Source organism: Echeneis naucrates, chromosome 11, assembly GCF_900963305.1.
Source record: "Echeneis naucrates chromosome 11, fEcheNa1.1, whole genome shotgun sequence".
Lineage (NCBI taxonomy): Eukaryota > Metazoa > Chordata > Actinopteri > Carangiformes > Echeneidae > Echeneis > Echeneis naucrates.
Window position 1 is genome coordinate 7,530,685 of NC_042521.1, and position 22,529 is coordinate 7,553,213.

General features: G+C 39.5%; 1 protein-coding gene and 1 long non-coding RNA gene across 7 annotated transcripts in view; one reads left to right on the forward strand and one right to left on the reverse strand.

Moving 5' to 3' along the window:
- Nucleotides 1–3,948: 3,948 nt before the first annotated feature.
- LOC115050741 (uncharacterized) lies at nt 3,949–4,545 on the reverse strand. Its single transcript, XR_003841228.1, has 2 exons — nt 4,332–4,545; nt 3,949–4,186 (listed from the first exon to the last, which is right to left on the reverse strand). It is a non-coding gene; the product is annotated as an uncharacterized LOC115050741 (long non-coding RNA).
- trps1 (trichorhinophalangeal syndrome I) overlaps nt 4,134–22,529 on the forward strand; it is a 103,651-nt gene continuing 85,255 nt past the window's right edge. For 2 of the 6 annotated variants that reach the window (XM_029513770.1, XM_029513775.1), the window contains exon 1: nt 4,966–5,296. The gene's annotated coding sequence lies outside the window, so the exon portion shown is untranslated. Of the gene's footprint in view, nt 4,651–4,965; nt 5,297–22,529 lie in introns of those variants that run through there. The other 4 variants (XM_029513772.1, XM_029513771.1, XM_029513773.1 and 1 more) reach the window with 4 other exon arrangements.

The following is a 22,529-nucleotide window of genomic DNA, read 5'->3' on the forward strand; positions in this document are numbered from 1 at the left end:
AGCAGAAGAAGCAACAACAGTGAGGCACTGAAACCAAAAAGCTTTCCATATTACACATACAATACTTGAAGGATTTTTGTCATTTAAGAGAGAGAGAGAGGGTCATACCAGGTCATTAAACACGAAACTAACATGTATAGTGTGTGTGTGTGTGTGTGTGTTATTGCCAGTCTCTCTGGGTTTGGCTCTGCCATTCATTAAAATTATAGGGAATTCAGACAGTTTATATCTCCTCTTATAGATATAAAGGAGCATTAAGCATCACACTGGAACATTTAACACCCCCCAAAAACTTCAAGTCAGTGTATTTTCCTTGAGGTTTTACTGGTCTACTTCTTGACTGGTGATTGTGTAATATAAAGTATAATAAAATGTGCTATTTGATGGACATTTTAATGTATGTTTCCTCATGTGTTATTTAAGAATCCCGGGCAGTCAACACTTGCACTGTATTATTATTTTCTGAGCGAGCGGTTGCGGGTGGATGGAGACTCTACACTTCATTATTCTTCCTGCGTATTGTTCTTATTCCAGTTTCTGCGATTACCACACTAATTAGGCTCCACAGAATCTATCACATACTGCTTACAATTGGTGTGGCTTTGCTGTTATTATTATTTTTTTGTGCGTGTGTGTGTATATAAACAGTTTTTAGCCTTCACTAACTTCGGTTGTGATATGATTTGTGTTCAAACTCAAGAAACAAAAGTATTTGAATGCTTTAGGAATAAAGAAAAGCAATTCTCTGTGTATGCTGGCTAGAAATTTCTTGTTCTCACAGGGATTATACATATTGCTGATTACTGGGATATCATTTGTTGTTATGTATATACACACTTACTCTTTGCCCCCTTTGTATTTTTTGATGAGGGGCAGATACATCTAAAACTTGGTAAATCTTTGTGAGGTTGCAGAGGCCACACTCTATTTGTTCATCAGATCACAGAGTCAAAACATTTTCTTCAGTAGACCTTGTTATTAGAAAAATGCATGCAGTACTTTCCCTAATTATTGCTGTGAATGCTGAACTTCATGTCATCTGACATTTAAGCTTTCAGGAGCCTTCTGTTTTTGAGTTATTATTATTATTTTGTCCATTTACTACAAATCACACACTAACTATTGATAACTTTTACACTTTCTCAGTGCTGTCTTTATTGGTCCTGTGGTCGGGTATCAACCCACTGCAAAGCCATTTCTTACCCACCACCTCTGTATTAGCAAGGACTTATTACTCCCCTACTCTAAAACCCATCACCCTTTGGTCTGCTGTCATAAATTTCATTTTTAATATTGTGTGTGCATGATTAATATTTGTGGTAAACATTGCACACCACCAGAATAAAAATAAATCTGCCTACATGTATTGACTGTTCTAATGCTGGATTGTGCTGCGTATTCCGCTGATATTTAAGTTAACTGATTTGGGGGAAATGGCGCATATTGTTTTAGAAGCACTATCTGGTGACTAAAAAACATAACAGGATTAGACTGTTGGGCAAATGTGTTTTCTGTATTTCTCCATATAACTATTCCAGAGGAGATGAGCTGTGGAAGGTTTATATCTAATCAGTACAGTACTGAAGACTGACGAGGGTGCAGAGGCAATTGAGATGGAGATTTAAGTTTGAAAAATTCATCAGTATGGTTTCAATATCCTGTATATGATGGTGTGAGATATGTGACGAATATAATTTTGAAACAGATGAGGAAACGACAAGTTTTTTTCAGATACCACAGTGGTTGATAACAGAAAAGACGTGACATCATGACCTAAATGGCTCAATGGTTCAATCTCAACGGACACGGACAGCAAAAAAGGTACAAAATGGTTTGAGTCAATACAATACAAGGTAGTTTATGTTTGTGGCAGTTTGCTGGCTTGTTTCTCGCTAATATTTGCATCATATATAGTAAGAGAGTGGGGAAACAAAATATAGGCCAACAGGGCAATATTAATATCAAATTAAGATTTGAAATAACAGGTTGCACAATCTCTTCCCCGAAGAAATTGTTGAATAAATTAAGAAATTAATAAAGGAGGGTGAGAAGTGGTACATTCGGGTAAATTTATGTAAAAGCCATGCACCAGGTGGATTATTTCTTAAATGTCACTCTCTGTAGTCCATCCAGGCCTCCACCACTCATAAAGAGGTGGTGGATCCAGCAGGGTGTGTGCCCAGAGGCTGCAGTTTCGCCTTTGTTAGCAAAAAAATATCCTTACCTTTGGCTTTTCAAGGGCACTCTTTGAAAAAGAGACTAGAAAGTTCATAGTCCCATCCTCCCCATGGGGGGAAGGAGGAAGGAGTGTGAAGGGGTGGGTGACAGACTTCACCAGCAGCCTAGTTTTCATACCAAGCTAACAAGGGCATATCCATTATTTATGTCACCCAGTTCCCCACAACATTCCAGTAAACAAGTCTTTGATTATTTTTGCATTATTGCCACTTAAAAAAAATATGAATTGCTGCCTGACAGGCTGCACAAGACCAAATCACAGAACAACATTTTTTTAATGCCGCTAGCATTCATCTTGTCTTCGTGTGACGTGTTTTGGTAATATTTCATTAGAGATTCTATATATTGTCGCAGCAGAGATAACATCAAACCAGGAAGAATGTCATTGTGCACAATAGAAAGTGATGTTGACTGAGTTGCTACATGAGCCATATATTAAATGCATACTCAAACTGGAGTCTTCATGTCCAGTTAAATTGTCTGCTGATTGTGATTTTCATCATGATAATGCAGGTTTAATTTGCCCTTTGGTGCTCTGTGATTAAATAGGTAACGATAAAAGTTATTAGTATGTATATACCCTGGATCTGTGTACGTGGAAGTCAATATCAAATAATTTTTTTTTAAGTTCAGAGTGCCTGGGGTTTTGAGTAAAAAAAATGGGTTTGGGCTTGCTGTGACAGTTTAACTTGACTTTCCCACGAGGCTGAGTTAGATTGAGTTACATTTTAAATGCTTAATTAATGAAATGATTACACACGCACACACATTCACACACACACCATGCACCTATATGAGGAGAAAACACTGGCAGTATGGTTTCTCTTTGTTTCTCTAGTTCCTCCTACTTTTGTTTGGAAAAGTTTTATTTGTGCACGGCAAAAACAGGATTACTTGAAGTTGCATAAGAAATTCCATCATTGTTGCAACTTGTTTTAATTGAACCATCTGAAGGGGGCACTGTTCAGAATCAGGACCTTTTGTTGTGGTATTTAATTATCCTGTGTTGGTAATACCTCTTTGGATTTAAAGATAGGAATCTACTTAGTAAAAATATTTATCCAAGTAATCATAATAATAGCTTTCAAAAATATATTTTTCATAGTTTTGATAGTTTAAGGGTATCCTGATGTGTTAGCACCGTACATTATTCTATTGTAATGACACAGCTTGTTCATGTGTATAAATAATCGAGAGTGCTAATGCAACATTAGGCAGTGAGGCAGCAATGAAATCAGAGAGGTTGACTTCAAACGCATTAGCAAGTTCTTCCAAATTAAGAAATTTTGACGACATATTAAGTGATTTTTACTCTGCAGTTTAATAACCACGTTGCAACCTATGAATGAATCCTTTTAGACACTTGAAGATTCATTCCTGACTATAATACACAAAACCTTCTTCCGTACAAGTCTGTAGCTCAGCAAGATTATGGAGTAACATGAGTTTATTAGCTATGAAATTAGGTCATGGTGAGATAGCAGCACTTGTTTGATTGCAACTGATTCGTTGATGTGTTTTAAGAATGGATGTGAGTCATGTGGTTTGATTTTTAATTTTTTTTTTGCAGAGCAGCTGATTTGGTTCATGAGATAACATTATGTTTCTTAGAAAAACTGATGTTGACATGGCTTATTACTTCGTGCCGATAAGAGTCGAAGATCTTCATTGATTTTTTATTTTATTTCATGCAGCTTCGGTGAAATGACAGTGTTTGCCCCACCTTTTTTTTTTTTTTTTTTTTTTTAAATTTCTGTGCAGCTGATTTTCGTTTCGCATTTAACTTTGTGAATAATTGCGACCACAGTGCTTGTCTCTTTAAGAGTCAGTCTTCTGGTGGCTTCTTGATATTAATAGAGCCGCTGTGTCTTCCTCCTCTGACGTAATGCCCACAGCCGACAGAGAGACAGGCAGAGAGGTCCTGTCACAGCAAAGCGGTAACACTAGTCTGAAAAACAACAACAACAACAACAACAAAAACAACAACAACATCAGATAACGAGCTGCTTTGGTCAGCAAATCCGGGCTGCGGGCTGCTGAATAACACACTATAAGATCGGGAATCATTGCAACACCACCAGAGGCAAACTCACTCATTGTGATCAGTCGGTATTATCCTGTTTAGTTTTAATGTGTCGCCGTTTGTAGCCTTAACTATCTCTCTTTCCCTCTCAGACCAAAGAAAAAGAGACAGCCAAGACACAAGTCATCCCCCGTCCGACATCATCAACAAACAAAAACCCCTCAAAGAGACGAAGCAGCCAAGCCAAGCCAAGCCAAGCCAGCCAGCCAGCCAGCCACCATCTTAACAGGCTGCTGAGAGAGAGACACAGAGACAGACTGAGAGAGAGAGGAGAGAGAGAGAGAGAGAGAGAGAGAGCAAAGGGGGCTAATGCTTATTTTGATCAACAGGTAAGCAGCAACCCAAAAAAAAAAAAAAAAAAAAAAAAACAGACACACAACAGCAACACAACCCTGTCTACTAATTCGGGGGTGCAGTGGCGCATCAAGGTAAACGATAACAACAACAACAACAAAAACAACAACAACCAACCCCCCAAAAAATGCTTCGGCGATGCACGGTTTTGCAGGAGTAGACGGGGAAATGCATGCTCTCTGACAAGTGTGTGTGTGTGTGTGTGTGTGTGGTAGGAGGTGGGTGGGTTGGGGGGGAGGTAGGGAGAAAGGGGGGGGGGGGGGGTGAAATGTGTTGGTGTTTAATGGAAGCCGGCGATATCAATGCTGCGTTTGCGAGACAAAATATCGCTGTTTGCCGCTGGGGAGTTTTACGACGGGCAGCAGTCGGTTTGCGTCTTATGTAACTAACGGCCTGAGCAGCGACGGTGGGTGAAGAGGGATCTGCTGAATGAGGGGGAGGAAAAGGAGCAGCACCGCTTTCAATTCACATGGCAATTTACATTTAGGTTAGGACACCCAAACGCTGCACAAATACAAATTTTCTGGGGGGCTGCTGGGGACGGGCTGCTGCTTTGATTTAAGACTGAGTTTGAAGCCAAGCAAGCAAGGGGACGTGGAGTGACTTAGTCGCCACAAGTAGGTTTGTGTTTTTCCTCTAACTTTTGTTTCTTTTATTTTTTATTTTTCTTTTCCCATTAGTTTTATTTTATTTATTTATTGTTTTGCCGGACACTCATTTCCGATAAGTGGCATCCTGACTGGGCAGCTACAAGCCGGCGACCTGAGAGTGATTTTGTCGCCACAGTGTAGCTCTCCTACATCTGCCAATGACTTACTTTTTTTCTTTATTTATTTATTTTTGCTGTTTTTCATTGATAAGCTTTTTTTTCTTTTACTATTCTAACTCGCAAACTTGATACCCAAGTTCAGATTTCTTGGTGCTCCGAGTGACGCACGTCGCCCATTGAAGAGAGAGAGAGAGAGAGCGAGAGAGAGAGAGAGAGGAAAGAGGTTTAAACTGGAAGTTTGAACACAGATCGGTGTTGGTAGTTTGTTTGGGCTAAAAGGAACAAAGTGGCGTGAAGTTTGGATGGAGGCAGGCTGTGTTTATCTGGCGCTTTACAGCCGATATGGCGCTGTTTTTGCACCTCTTTCATTGTTGGGAAGCTCGAGCGCATGGTGGATGAGGATTGTCGTAAAAACATCCTCCCTTATCAACTTAAAAGCAAAACAAGTACTCAACAGATCAAATATCGCTCCCCTTTGTTTATTTGTTGCTGTTGCAGAACTTTTTTTTTTTTTTTTATGAGTGATGCCGGGAAGCCTGAGTCGCATTTCCACTCGACTTTGAAAAAGGCCCCCCTCCCCTCCTCCTCCTCCCTCTGTCGTAAGAAACTGTGATGTTCCTTTGAGATAAGGGAGCCGGGTAGGCATGACAACTCTGAGGGGAGAGCAGAGTATGTGAACCCAGCACAATGAGGCACACACTGCTAGGAAGCATTTTACATAGTCCTTCACAGTTCTCCAGCTCTGACACCCCCCCCCCAAAAAAAAAAAAAAAAAAAAAACTAAACAAAAAACCCCATCCATTTATGTGTGGAGCGACTTTTATTCAACAGATAACCTCAGATTTTTTTTTTTTTTTTTAAAGTAGAGAAGGTCTGGGAGTTCTCACTCTGACCCCCACACTCGCTCACTGCTGTTTGAAAAGCTGACACTTAGTTTTTCTCTTACTTTGTAATTTATTTGTTCGCAGGGCAGTTTTCTCTAGTCGTAAAAAATTTGATGTCTTTTTCTGCAGTTCTTTCTAGTAAAGCCCGTCCATCTACATCTCTATTTGCACGGCATGTCGGTGTCGGACAGTAACGATGACAAACCTATTTATTTGTATCTTCATTTGTACCTTGATTTTTTTTTTTTTTTTTTTTTTTTTTATTTACACACTTGGTTAAAAGTTCTGCCTTCGCATTGCATTTGGTTGTTTGAAAATTTTTATCCGGCAGTTCTTTTGAAAGTTTTGTGTGTTTGGCCACACAAGCAGAGAAACGTTATACACGAGTCTCTTCAATCCACAAAACTTTGGGGTTCATGGGAGTAAAAATACAACTTATTTCTGAAATTTTTAGGGCAATGTTTTACCACAAATCTAATTCAGAAGGTATAAATTCATTATATGGTTTTCTAACTTCCCAGAACTTTCCTGGAAGGGAGTGCAAAGCAGAGGTCTTCTGTTTTATGTTGATGATAAGTTGCACGTCTTTGGAAATAAGATCATTTATAAAGTCACAAAAATGCTGTCAAAGTTGAATCAAGTTATTAAAATTTCACAATAGATGTTTTTAAATATTTAGCTATGCGATATATCTATCAGATTTACTAAGCTCCATGGGTAACTTTTTCTAACAAAGTTTTATCTGCTTTCCAAAATGTTGCATCCTTTAATACTGATGTTTTTCCTCAATAGATCAATTTAGTCGATTTAATGATTTTTTTTTGTTTGTTTTTTTTTTTTGTTTTTAACTTTTTTCTAATATGACTGGGCAATTCTTCTTTGTTACTCATCACAGGAACTAAAGACACTTTCCAAGTAAATTGGGATCAAATGCTCTAAACAGACAACAACTTTTAATTTTGTTGGGAAAAGTTTAGTGTTGTATGTCTGTCTTGTCAGTTCATGTATTGTTAGATATGTGCAGTGTCTTTGTTGAACGCTTGCATGCTTTTAACAAGTTGCTGTAAATTTTAGAAAAAGTGTAACAGTGTATCAATTTAGCGCTACAACTTTTAAAATTTTCCTCTTTCCAGACACTGGATATTATTGTATCTTACGGCCTTGTTCTTCGCTGCTATTAAACGTCAAAACAGTTGACGACTTCCTAAAGAGAACCTCTGATTGTAAAACTCTTTCCTGTATGTGTGTGTAAGACAGAGTGGGAGAGAGCACAGCACTTTTTCCTGTCTGTGTGCATGTGTGAGTCTCTGTATGAGCTGTGGAGACAGCCATGGCTTACTCATATGGCTGCAATATGTGAAGTCTCTGTGGTGGAACTGGGAAGAGAGAAAGTTTTGGGAGAGAGAGAGGGAGAGAGAACACATGGAGTGAGGAAAGTCAGAAATGTCCTGTTCAACTAGCTGGAATGTATCTCCTGTGTTTTATTGATGGTTTGATGTTCTGTAAGACACGAGGAACAACTGTAATGATTTTGTGGGCTGCCATGCATTTGTCTTTGGTCGTTTCAAAGTAATGCTGTGTTAAAAGGGAAAAAGGCCAGTTTGAGATGGAGCGGAAAAGGAGACTTCAAGGGAATTTTTTGGGTAAAGTTGTAGTGATTTCATTGGTGGACACGTGATTAATTTTTCTGCCTCCAACTCATGAAGGGATTTGAGAAGGATATGCTGTTGAAACGTCATGCTCCCTAATTTTCTGTAAAGCCTTTAACTGCGGTCATCACAGCTGACAATTTTTCTAAGAGTTTTCTTTTTGTTTCTAGACTGAACAATGACTAATATGAATTTAATAATGGGAGGAAATTATCCTCAGTTTAAAATATCGAGGAAAAAAGTAACTGCAGTTGTAGTGAACATGATATGTTTGGAACGAACATATTTTGACGAATAGTGGGTCCCTCAGAATTTGTGGAAAACTGATGAGACTGTGAATTTGGCTCAGGGAAGTCAATCTAATCTACAGTAGATAAGCAGCCTCTTTGCAACCCCCCCCCCCAACCAAAATAAATACATAAAATAAAATAAAAATTAACAGGATTTGAGCAAAACCACCACCGTTCCCCCTGGAGCTGATAGAGAAGTAGTACTGGGCAAACAGAGGTGTTTTAACGACCTTACAATAGCAGATGAAATCTTATCACCAGTAAAGGGAATGCACAAAATAATTCCTACTCCAAGTCCTGCACAGTTACTCCAGTCTCTCTCCCTCTGGTCTGGACTAACACATGTCCGAATTCAGAGCGCCGCGTCCCGCTTCATCTAGTTAAAATGTATGACAGAGCTAAGATCCGGACTGATTTCAGTTCATCTGTTCTTGCTGTCCCAGACACAGGTATTCTGTTTCGGTAATCTCATTCGCAAACATGCTTCCCACTTCAGAGGAGTCTGGAAATGAAAAACAGTTGATTCCTCTGTAAAAATCTGTTAGAGTTTCATTTAGACATGAACTGCTGCAGGGAACAGGAGCAAATCCAAACTTGCCATCGGCTCAAAACTTCAACTTTGTTTTATAAGTTATGAGTTCTACTTTTGCCATTTTCTTTTGTGTATTTCAAGGAGTCAAACACTTAGACATGAGGGAAAGCCTTTCTCAAGTATTAAAGCATAAGTGTTAACAGCTAACATTTATTTAACAGCTCCATACCTACAAGGTACAAGTCTACTTTAATAAAGTTTACATTTACTCAAGCTTACTAATATAGCATCCTTCGTCTTGTTTAAACATAAGTTTTAAAGTATTATTCTTTATATGGAGAAGCTCTTATTTAGTTTTAATTTCTAATCCTATTTATTTATGAACGCAAACTGTCTCAACTTACACAGTTTCTAGTGAGGAGGCAAAGATAGCATCTATTAGAGCAATCGGCTGTTATTCATCTCAACTCTGCCTGAAGTTCAGATAAAGGAAAACATCCATTTGTCACGGATAGTTTATTTAAAGAAAAAACCTTTTTGCAAGGCTTCTGGCTGTCTTGGCTCATGGCTCTCTAGCTAGCACTTCTTTATTACCCCGTCTCTTGTTTTGCTCAGATCCCAAGGACACGATTGTTTTTAACTTATTTTACTGCCTGGGCACATTGTCTTGGCTCTTTCATTGCTCTATATTAGCTGCTTGTAACGTTGGTGATACAGGGATTTGAGCTTATTCTCCTGTTGCAGTTACTGGAAGTCAGTCTGGAAAAGAGTGTCTGCTAAATGCCCAAAATGTCATCCCCACTCTGTGTCTGTGGTTAGTAAAGCCTTGTTTAGGCTTGAGTTTGTCTCTAATGTCTTTGGTCTATTTTAGACTTTCAAGTTGGTCTTTTAGAGAGCCTGCTTCAGATAACGAGCACATGGTATTGGTTTAGGGTGAAATGATTCTTTTTTCCCCTCATTTTTTTTTTCTTTAGCTTTTTTGAGATATACAAATCCTAAATATGGGACAATTTTTCCTCCTTTGATCTGGGAGAGTAAATAATCCTTCTGTCATGATACAGTACAGACTGATAAAGTGGCGGGTGAGCGGATTTAGGCATATAGCAGTAGAGTGTGGTGACACAGGCAGCCTTGTGGTTATAGAGACTCTCCTCTTACCAAAAGGTGGTATTGTCGAATATATACAACGCTTGCTTTCTTCCTGTAAATTACTGAGTACGAGTATCTGTTCAATCCCTCAAATGTTATGTTTTTGGAAAATATATTATAGTGGGAGATTGATTTGGAAGAAAAACAATTCTAATCGTCATTTAACACAAGTTAAGCGTGAGTTGATGGTTTCAACTTTCTGAGAAACCTGCTGGCTTTGTTATGTTATGCGTTATGAGTTGCGAGTTTTGACTGTTTTGACTCAGCAGTGTACTTATGATGCCTCCTGCACACCCAGACATTTGGTTATCAGCGTTCGTGTGGGCTTTTCAGAGTGTATGATTTGTTTCAGTGTCCTAATTTAAAATTAATCCATACTCATTTACTCAGTCATGGGAAAAATGAATGGCACGTACCTTAAAAGAATCACATCGCATTTCCTTTCAGATTTTTTACACAGCAGTTGTTTTTCCCCTTTTTTCCATGATGGCTGAAAAAATTGAAGTTTGCCTTTTATCAAACAAATCTCAGTTGCAGTCCTTAAGGCTGTGTGACTATGAATTGCTGCTTGTCGTTCAACAAGCCGTACAGGTGTTGTCCCAAGTTTAAAAGGTTTTACAAAGGAACAAGGAAAAAGGGGAAAAAGCTTTGATTGAACGTGATTGTTTATGGCTGTAAATCATTACGGAAAAAATGTGGCTTTCCTAAACAGTTGTCAGTGACTATCTTGAAACAAAATGAAACAGATTGCATTTGTTCTCAGAAGTTTTTGTGAATAAAACAGACCTAAATGTGTTTTAAATGTTGATGTCACTGAGATCTGAATTTAAAAAAAAAAGCTCCCAGGTTATTTGTATTAACTCTGTTGGAAGACAAAAGTAAATGTTTTCTTTTACTGAGACTCTAAATATGGCCTGCCAGCCTATTTACACTTTGATGGCACATTAACATAAAGTTTGATTTATGCTCTCCGCTGGCATTGTAAGTCTTGTGATAATAGTCCATAAAACTTTCCACTTAATAACTTCACCTTTTGAAAATGGGGCTTCCTGTTGAAAGGAAAAGTCAAATTACAATAACAATATATATCACGCCAAAGCTTGTTGCAAAAAGTGATTTAAAGAAAATCAATTTTTGTAGGTGAGGTGAATTATTGGGGAACTGCCCTTTTTAAAGTTTGAATATTTGCATAATGAATTTGAATGGGCTCCAATTTTTCTTTATTCTCATATCAATGGTGTTTTATGAGATTTTAGTGAGTGGAGTGGACCAAAAATGCTTACAACTGTTATATTGCATCCTCAAAGGTATAATTATAGTTTTATTTCTATTCTTGTCACTTAATTCCTAATTTTCTTCTATTTAAAGTCATTTGGCAATATAGGGGTGTGCCATGTTGGGGGCATGTTGTTGTTGGGGCGTCTGCCTAGAGTGCATTTTGGAGTATATTGATGCGTAGCCCAGGAGGACAGAGGCATCATCAAGACGTTGCACTCTGTATAATGTCACCTCAGTCCTTAGGCTAACGGCCTTTATTTACTTTTCGACCATTAGTAGGAATTGAAACGGCCTGTTGCTGAAAACGAGTTAACATAATCTACGTATGCTCAGGTGTAGATCTAAAGAATCATTTTCTGCTCCTCATACTCGCCATCACTGGAGGCTCCAGCACTATCAGCACAAAAGAGCAAAATCAGCAGAACAGACTAGGCTGTTTCTGCGCCTCAGCGTCTCCTGCTGTAAGATTTAGTGCAGCAACTGGATACCATGCCCTTCTAGGCCTCATACTGAATCCTTTTCAGTTGATGAAGACTTTGAAAAAGTTCCTTTACATGCCACAGAGTGCATTTTGTAGCATGATGTCAGTTACCTAGCAGCGGCAAGGACATACGGTGGTCTGTCTTCTTACGAACTCCTGTCACATTGGCATCCTAGTAATTGTTTTTCATTGTTACTGTCTTTTGAAATTTGTTTTAGAAATGCATATAACAATAAAAATCAGATGTGGAGGATTTGTAAAAGGGTAATCGGAATATTCTTTGTTTCAAGGGTTATATTATGTGCGTGTGCTAGAGCCGCTTCACAAATTTGTATAATTATACAAATTATTCTTTTTAGATCTCAGTGCTATATAGACGGTGCAGTAAAGCAGAGCTAAAGAGGAGATTACTTGTAGTGTTATTGGCATGTGCGTACTTTTTCTTGTCTTCCTATTAGCACGGCTCCATCTGTAATTTCTGACAGTTTTTACACGATACCTAGCAGACACTTAGGGAAAATTTGCCATGGAAAATATGACACTATCATAAGTGGCACAAATTTGGATGTTTTTTATGTTGTAAGAGTCTTTTGTCTTGAAGCTGAAAAGGCTTCACAACACACAGATGGTCAGAGTACTGAACCATTTTCTTCATACACTGTACGCTTCATTCAGTGCGACTTTTCTTGAGTAGAAGTGGCAGTTTTTTCTTGTTTTTTGAAATCGAGAAAGCTACTTGGGAGGAAAAAATGTTCCAACTAAGAGCAAGTCATTTGAGTTAATGTGAATTACTGTAAATCATTCCTTTCACCTGTTCTAACAGAAACCTGTTAGATCTAGCACTTTCCCAGGTTTCACATGTTTTCTTTCAACAAGTTTTATTATGTACAAGAGATGAGGGTGAAAATACTCATACTTTATGTAATAGCAGCTTGCAGTTAAACTGCTATCAGGCTGGATTTTGAGCTCCCTGGATGGATTGCTACACGGTTATTTCTGATGTTGTGAGGGAATTTTCTCTTGTCGACCTAATGACTGACTGACTCAGGGTGAGAGTTTGACGTGAGGCCCGAGGCCTCGATGGCATGACTACTCAACTAAATCTGACAGTCCTTGGGACACTCAGGTGGCTCATCCAGGCTCAGCTGTGTCTTTCTGCTGATATTACTGGTGACAGGGCTGATAACAGCAGACCTTGGCTGGTCAGTAACAAGTGGCTGGCTGTTGCAATAATCAGCAGTGGGACGTATTTAGTTCCTGCTTCAGATTTGAGGTGACATCAAGCATAGGAGCCTGTACTGTTACACCCTTCCATCTCCTTGAGCTCAAGCTTCAATAAACATCCTTAGCCTACGACATCCTGGACTACAGTGCTTTTTCACAAGAGATGAGGGCTAAAGTACTTGTACTTTATGTAACAGCAGCTTGCAGTTGAGCTGCTATCAGGCCATGTTTTGAGTTCTCTGGTTGATTGCAACATAGTTATTTCTGATATGGTTGTTATCTACTCACAGGTTAGTCAAAGCCTGTGTATTTCATTTATACGGCATCCGTCCCGATCTGTCTTTTTAAATCAAAAGTGCATCACTTCTCATGGTTAGACTGTCAGCGCATGAAGCGCATTCATTTCCAGACAGTTGAGCATTGTTGATAGATGGTTATCAGTTATTGTAACACTCTGACAGCACTTATCTCCACAAGTTGAGGTCAGATCTGTCTCATCTCATGCTTAGGTATGACTTATGTGACTCGATGATTGTATATTTCTGTAGTGGAGTTTTAACTGTCTGTTCTGTCAGTAGTCAAACCAAGAACTTTAGAGACATTCACTCACACACACACTCACACTCACACACACACTGTGAGATTTCATACTTGATCGATCTGTTGTTTGCTCTGCAGGTTTACCCGTTTCTCTTTAGGTGCTTCTTTTTGTCATTCAGGTTCTTTATCTCTGAATCTACCTCTTTTATTCTTTATGTAATGCAAGACAGCACTGTTAGAGTGACGGGTTAGTATAACCGCTGTCAAAATACTCTCAATTACCTGCTCAGAGATGGCAATTAACTTTCATTTCATGAGTAAATACAAGCTGGAACTTGTTTTCTCTCTTGATCTTTCTCACTCACAATAATAGCTCCTCTGAGGTCTGATGTGGCACACTTTTCTCCAGCAAACATGGCTTTTTCTCTGTGCATATCTTGCAGTCATACAGCATTAATTCTTGCTATAATAGCTCTTTATTTCATGGCTGCATGTATGAAATGCTCTTAGGTCCGTGTATTTGTAGTTGACAAAATCTGTCAACTCTGATGTGTATTTTATAAAATGACTTGTTTATTGTGTTGTGTGAGTACCTGCATGCATGACAGAGTGTGAAATTAAGAACAATTTGTATGATTTCTGAGCGTTGACCTGCAGTTTTCTGATTAATATATACTTGCTGTGGAAGGGGACCCATTTTTGCTGCCTGAAAAAGCATGCCCCCCTTCCTCCTCCCCCCAATGTCTTGCACACACATACACCAACATACACGTGCACACGCACACGCATAGCCCCATTAGTATTGTAGTCTGGGATCTGGCTAAAACATCTGGTGGCGGAGTAACTTCTCAAAGTAGTCTTTGTCCTCACTCTCTGTGCATGCATGTGTGTGTCTGTCAGCGAGAGCCTTCGTCTGTGTGTTTGTGTTTCCGTGTAATATGGGGCAGACTTTTTATGGCGTCCCATCAAATTAAAATTATGATTTTAAACAACTAACATGTACATTTTTTTTTTTTTTTTGTAGTGGCAAGCCCGTTTTGTGTGTGGCTCTGGTTTGGGTAGACTTTTGGGACTGTCAAAAAAACATTAGAATAAAAATTGAGCCTGGATCTAGTAACTGTTATTGATAAATGGCCAGTCTGGCCTCATGATTCATGCGATCCTGGCTGGCCGCTCCATTACAGGGAGACAGCAGAAAGAAGGCCAAGGGAGACATGACACCCTTTCTACTTCCTTCTGGTCCAGGTTGACATCTGTGCTCCAGCCTGAATGAACCAGTGAGGTACTGTTTGTCGCAGCTATCTGTCTCACCTGTTCTTTGTGAAATGAAGCTGAGCTTGGTATGCTAACACTGTTGAAGAAACCTGCAGTAGCAACTTGTGCTTTAGAGGGTACATAGGTGTCACATTTTTAAGCCGTGGTATCGTCCTGGTACAGGAACATTCTGTATATCATATATGAAGAAGGAAATTCTTTGACGCAAAATGAAAGTGTTTTGTGAGAGTTTGGGCAGAAAGCCACAACATCGAGTAGGTTATTTCTGTCTTATTTCATTGGTACTCAGTATTCAGTGTAATGCCCATCAATTTTTTTTTTTTTTTTTTTTTTTAAACCATCAATCCTATGTTGAGTCACCCACGACTTTTAGCACTTATACAAAAACCAAAATGACATTGTTTTCCTGCTCTCCTAGAACAGAGAATAATGAGAAACATGGGCCCCAAAAAAATCAATCCTTGATGTGAATCTTTAATCGTTTACTTGTGATAGATGTTATAATTTCTCAAACCCTGAGTTTAGGGATGGCTATTTTTCAGCATTTTATGGCATGTTCTAAAACAAGAAGATGAGAAAAAAGTGAATAGATTCATTAGTAATCTTTTGTTGTAACCATAATCTGATTCACATGTCCAATTCCGCTGCCTCAATGTGATCTTCTCATATTAAATCGCTGAAGTAAACAGCAAAGTTAGACAGTACTTGTGGCCAAGAACGATTCATTTAACATATTCAAGAGATTCACTACGTTTTTCCCCAGTAATGCTGAGGAAATTTTGAAGTAATCAAACCTAGTTTTTCTGATTATTGCATAAAGCAGCAAAGCCCCAAACTTTTTATAACACCATCAAAGATCTGATCCTGTCTCACCTTTGACCCAGGACAAACATGACCGCAAAGTAATGAAATTTGTTACCATCAGCACTTACCACCTGAAATAATAATCCTAATTGTCAGCATATTGAAAGAAAAAAAGGGGAAGTCGTCAGCTAGCAATGATACTAGACTGAACAGTCCAGCCTGCAAGTCTCGATCAGCATGTTTTTTTTTGTTTTTTGTTTTTTTTTTTTAAGTTTAGTTTTGTTTTGTTTTTCCTTCTAACGAAAAAGGAAGAAGTCCACTTGCTGGTCTGTGTACGTTTGTAACAGTGTGTTTGAAGTGACTGCTGTGGATGTGTGTGTAGAAGGGGTTAGACACGAGGATAGACGGATGATGGAGGGAGGGAGATTCTTCTTTTTTGAAATGGAAATTAAGGGGGCACACATCTGGGGGTCTTTGAGACTTTCGGGGGGTGGGTGGCACAGAGGCCCACAGTCAGAAATGTGTATGTGTGGTTGTTTCGATAGCAGGGGGGGTAGATGAAAAAGAGGGAAGAGGAAAGGGTTTCTTCATTTCTGAAGAGGTAGGTGGGAGGAGATAAGGAAGGGGGGTGTCTGTGGTCAGTGTTGGTCTGTGGAGGAAGAGAGATGGATGGATGGATGGATAGCACGGGAAGCTGAATAAAGCAAAAGTAAAGTTGATTGTATGAGAGTGGAGGGAGGTGAACATAGATGGAATGGTCTAAAACTAAAAAATTTCCCCAATTCTTTCAAGGATTCAATGAGCGAACTCGAGGAAAAAGTCAGAGGAAGTGTGGAGGTAAGGATGCATTGATAGAAGGCAAGATGAGAAACTTGATTTACATAGACACAGGAGTGGGAGGAGAAAGAAAAGGGGGTAAAAGATCACTTTCTATAGTTGAAAACTTTACGGCTGACAGTTAAATTTACTCAGGGCCTGTGTGTGTGTGTGTGTGTGTGTGTGTGTGTGTGTGCGCGTGCGTGCGCTGCAGTGGCTGGAATAGCACAGTGGGGTGCATGGCGTTTGTTCTGCAGCACAGCTCTTGGGCTTTTTAGTGCTTCACACACAAGTTGTCTTCTCTCTTTTGTTTAGAGCCAGATTTCACCTAGCCATGAGAACCTAGTTCACTCTCTTGTGCTACCTCTTTCTCTCCTTTTTCTCTCTTTCAGACAAGTTACTGAGTGATTTAAACATTCAGATAAAACTAATTCCCTCTAAAATTATCACTTTAGTGCCACGACCATGATTGTTTTGTTTGTTTTTGTTTTCAGTTGCTTGGACGTGCTCAACTTGTGTTGGTGTTTCGTTCAGAAGAAAGGTGTACCCTCACATATCTGACATGCACTTTTATTTTTCTTTACCACATTTAAATAAAACCTCAAGGCATGTGCCTGCTGTGAGATAAGATAAAACCTGTTTTTGTTTTTCAAATAATGAAAATGTTCAGGATTAGTTTGGCAAGCTGTAAAGCAGGAAAATACTCTGGATTTATCTCGGCAGGCACTTAAAGCAGCTTTAAAATTGGAGTCATGTCTTGAAGGATATGATAAAATAAGTGCTTCTTTCTTTGTTCTTCAAACGTATTCTGGTCGTATTCCAGTAATATTGCTCCATGGGGCAACTGCACCATTTAGACTGTACACGTGGGGTTATAAAGCAAAATACCTCCAAGAGTTTTGAGGATGCGAACGTCTCCCTCAAATAATACCTAAGAATAAGACAGCTTTGACAGCATTCAATTTTACAGATGAAAATGGAAGCAGATGGGAGGGAAGGAAATATGAAAAGAACAGAGAGTGAAGAAAAACAGCATTCAGAGTGAGATGTGACAGATCATGCCAGATGACTTACCGGCAGCGATTGAAAAAGTCGCGGACAAATATCTTGGGCACTGCAGTGTTGTTAAGACTCACTGCAGACCATCAATCAGTGTAATGTATACGGTCATTAATGCGATGCTGTGCCACCAAAATCGAGAGGAAATCCTTTTGAAATAGATTCAATGTCAAAGTAACCTGCACTTGAACATTTAGACAGGTTCTAAGGACGCAGAGTCCATTCCCTTCTCCAGTCCAGCACCGTGTGAGATGCATTTGCATCAATCAGAAGATCATTTTTCGAGCTTTACAGAAGAATAGGATAAAATGAATGTTAATAACTCTTAGGCATTACATCTTTTCGTTGTTGAGAAAATTCAGCATTAAAGAAATTACAGCCGCACAGCGTGATAGTATGATCCTATTTGGCTTGTATTTTGATTAAAGTCCAATTTCTGAATGGAGCCCAGCCCTGCATTGACATCACCGAGGCCCTGTAACCTCCCAGTCTTACTTCCCGATAGTGTTCAACAGGGATTCACTGCTTCATTTGGCCAGCATGCCGAAAGGGCTCTGGAAAGGAATATAAAGTCAACATTGTGGGTTAAAAATGTTCCGTTGTGTGTCTGTACGCGTACGTGTGCGTGTGCACATGCATCTTAAGTTTGTCCAGACATTTTTCCCGTCGGGCAGGCAGCTCGCAGGAAATGTCCGATTCTCCAGGAGTGGAAAGTGTGCATGCGAGGATGTGTAAATAGAATACTTTTCAAAAAGTTTTTCCAGTTGTTATTTAAATGTATATAATTGAACGCTTTTATGTTTCTGAGGGTAAAGCACAGAACAAATAAATGATTTGAGATCGGAAAATCAAGGAATCGTTAAATCTTGTGAAGCCACAATCAAATACTTTGCTTCTCAGTTTAGGATGAACCCCTGAACAAGCCAGACATTCTGCTCTCTGTAGTTTATTGTTCCAATAAAGCATCAGAGGATGTCGTACCACAGTTTGTTCCAACATTGTCTTTGTACTGTCGGAGGGTTTGGGCACCTGTAGAAATAGTTTGCATAAACTTTCAAGGTTTTATTTGCTTCCATTGCTGTAGGCAAGCTGCAAGTTTAAAGAATCTTCATCCTTGAACAAGGTGCATTCTCAATGATTTCTTCCAGTTCCTGGTGAACAAAACCATTTGTGCTTCTACTTGGACTGAAACTGCTTCAATTTCAATGTGTGTGTGTTTTTTTTTTTAACATTTGACTGATAGTATACGTGGAAGTGAGTTAGGTGAGTTGCATGTGTTGATAAGTGTGTGCGTGTATCTGATTGTATCTCTGGATGTCCATGCTCGTCTGACTGACGTAATGTTTGAGCTTCCTCAGAGAGAGACAAACCAAACCATGTCATACGCACACATATGCATGCATACATGGGTGTGTGCGCTCAAAATGATCAGATATGTCCTGCAGACTTGGCAGTTAGATTATGGGTGTGTGTGCATATATATGTGTGTTTTTCTGGCAGAGCAGTTGTTTGTTTTCCATATTTTGGGGAAAAAGAGCACTCGGGAAGAGTCAACAGTCAACATGCTGATTTATGCAGCAACTAGTTCCTTCCATTACGCCTACAACTACCGATGAAGCAGCGTTTGTTCCCCATCATTTATGATGTATGACAGTTTTGGTTGTGGTTGAAGTCAACAGTCCAATGTTCATTTATTCAGCTCCCGTTTTTCCTGCAACAATCACACATCAAGGTGGGACATTGACGCCATCCATGGGCTGATGCAACAAAGTTTCTCTTCTCCAGCAACTACAATAGAAGCCACTTTATGGCAATAGTCCCAAAACCTTTCTTGGCTTTTTTATATAAATCCTTAAGAGCTCTGTTTGATAATTTCTTCGTTCTATGTGTAGATCGTCTATGTGTGCAGATCGTTCCTACAAGTTCACTTGTGCACCAAGGAGGAAATCTTTCTATAGGGAAGTGGTATCTTGTCAGTAACTTGCATGTGCGTCTGTGTCACAGCAGAACTTCAAGGCTCTGGGCGGTGACTGCAATCAGCAGACAGACCACTCCCTCAGGTTAAACCTCAGCAACTGAAAGATCTGGTTGATCAAGGTTTGTGACTGATGTTCACAGGAGAGTGAAATTGCTGACAAGATATTATGACAGTGACAGCGTGTCTTATGAGAAACATGATGGAGTTTCTGCTTTGTCCTGTTTTTGACTGCTGCTCCTTTTGAAGAGATAGCAGCCACCTACACTTTACAGGCAGAGCAACTTAACAACTAATCAGGTGTGAGTGTGAGTGTGAGTGTGTGTGTGTGTGTGTGTGTGTGTGTGTCAAATTAGCAGTCAAGTTTGTGCACACTAGCCAATTTAAGTGAAATGGGAAACCAAGTCACAGGAAGACTCACACACAGATTTCACACTTGAGTGAATATCTGTCAGTAACCTTGATCAGCCAGATCTTTGAGCAGCTGAGGTTAACCCTGAGGGAGTGGTGTGTATCTTTACAGTCACCAACGCCCAGAGCTTTCATGTTTTTCCCAAGTATGTCCAAACTTGACTGGGTGCTGTGTTCACATATTATTTAGTCCATACTGTGTCTAAATTTCAAGTTGATGCCCTCGTGCTGTTGGTTTATGCAGGAAAAAAAAAAAAAACAGTTGCAGAATTGCAGAATAAATCTCTGATCAACTGTCGTTCTGACTGTGCGGTTTGAATCACCAGACAAAAGGAACTCATTAGCAATTGTGAAATGCATGGTATGTAACTTTAGACAGTCATACGCACACTGTTTTGACATGGGAATCAGCAGTTAGTGTCAGCTGCTCATCAAACGCTCGTAGTGAGGTCTGTTTTCTGACATCTCCTCCGCTGGGAACTATCATGTTGTTTTTCTCTAGCCTGGGGATAAAAACCATATTGTTAATTTTTTTTTCTTAGCTCCATCAGTTGATTTATCAGAAAGCCACACTTAACGGAGGATTTGTCACGAACTGATTTGGCGCAGCATCTCTATCATGCCTTTGGGACAATAACAGCTGGGGAGGAGGAGAGCTTAAGTTTTAAACTTTTTTGAGTTAATAATTTCAATTTCAGGCTCATTTTGGAAACATTTTTAAGGCTCCTGGACATTTCATAGTATGTTTAAACGAGCAATGAAGAACAGATGTATTTCCTTTTTCCTGTTGTGTTTGTCTGCTCTTTTCCATCTTATTCAGCTTTTGATGTTAAGTCCATGTTGCAGTAGTGAATCAACAACTGAATAAAGGAGGGAGAGGAAGACATAGTTTTGCTATAACTTCATCATTCAAAGCATAAACACTTATGATGAATAAAAAATTGAAAGGGGTTTTTCTTTATGGCTGAAACAAGCATATACAAACATACTTTTATTTCTAGTTGCCCTACTTAATTAATATGTTTGTAACATGAGTGCGCTGCCCAATCATGTTATTTATACGCAGTTGAATATTGTATATCTGCAGTTGTGTCTCTCTAAGATACAAAAAATCAAAAGAGCAGAATCATCTGATAATTTTCAGATGCTGATTTTGAATGGAAAAAAGCAGTGTAGTTTCCTGTTTGTCCAATGTGTAATTGATGGAATGTGGGCTCAAACGTAGTCGACATGACATGTAAAGACAAACCGATGGACATCAGAAGAAGCTTTTCTATCTGTACTATCTGTTGGCAAGTCTGTTTGTTTGCACTGATAGAAGATACTTTCATTAGTACGTTCAAACATCGCCGTTTTACATTTAAATTCCAAACAACAAAAACTGACTAAAATAATCTATTTCAGATGGAGCAGTTGAGTTGAGTTGAGTAAGAAACAATGTGCTCTCTGTGCTCTAATTGGTGGAACATGGAGCTTAACTCTGTCTACACAATGTCTAAAAATGCAGCGAGACACATCAAAAAGGCCTTTCAAAGACAATCATTTTCCTGGGGACAAAGGGGAAAAAATCACTGAAAGATGAGGAAGAAACAAGCATAATGAGTTTGACCACCATGTCATCTGAAACGGCATTAGCAATAACAAATCAGAAAACAATAAAAGATGAGAACAAAGATAAATTAAAGGGCTTGTGTGTCATGGTAAAAATGATTGAGCATGAGTTTGAGAAGGGTGTGCGCTGCTGTGAGCGTGCATGTGCTTCTGTGTGGTTAGGTGGCAGCGAGGCTGCTCAGCAAATCTAGTGATACAAGTATGTGTGTGTGCATGTGCATGTGTGTGGGTATTTGTGTGTAATCATGTACGTCAGGCCGTCATGAATGGTGTGTTTGAGACAGAGCGGAGTGTGGAGTTCCTTGGGCTGGACCAAATTGGAAACAGAAAAACAAACATTCCCTAGGAACCCCCGCTCTCCATCCCCACCTCCTCCACCTCCCCCCCCCCCTCGTCTGCTGGCTAGTGGCGCAGTCCAACCTGTCTGGGACAATGTAACGGTCTATAGTCGGACTGGACCACACGCATTCGTAGAGGGGGGTCGGAGTGCAGGAGGCAGTGGCTGTGGTGGCGGGGAGAGTTTGGAGGAGGAGGAGGGCCAGGGAGGAGGGCCAGGGAGGAGGGGGTCTCAGCCACAAAGACAGTTGGAAAAACAGACAGAAGAAGCATATGAATACAACAGAGAACTCAGTGATGGATTGATGGCAAAGAGACATGGAGGGAAAGTGAGACAGAGAATTCAGAGGTGATGGACATGAGATGTAGAAATGGGAATAGTAATAGTCTGTAAAAGGGAATGAAAAATAGATAAGTCATAGTGGAGAAATAAAAAAGAGGGGGATAAGGAGAAAAACAGAAGGGCAGAGAAAGACAGTGAATGAGTAAATGATTAAGCAGCAGTTTGACTGAGTCACAGATCCACAGGGAAAATATTTAGTCACACTCACTCTTCAGCAAAAAGCAAAGCTTTTTTTCTCCTCTTTCTTTTAATTTGTCAATGCTTCTAATGAGATGGTCGCCCTCCAGATTCCTTTCAGTTTTGGAGACCGTTCTCACTTTCTCTCAGCTCTAATATTTAATGCTGTTATGTGGTTAATCATGTAATAACCAGAAGCATGTGTGTGTCTGTCAGTGTGCTCAGTGTAATTTCACAGTTTGGATTTTACA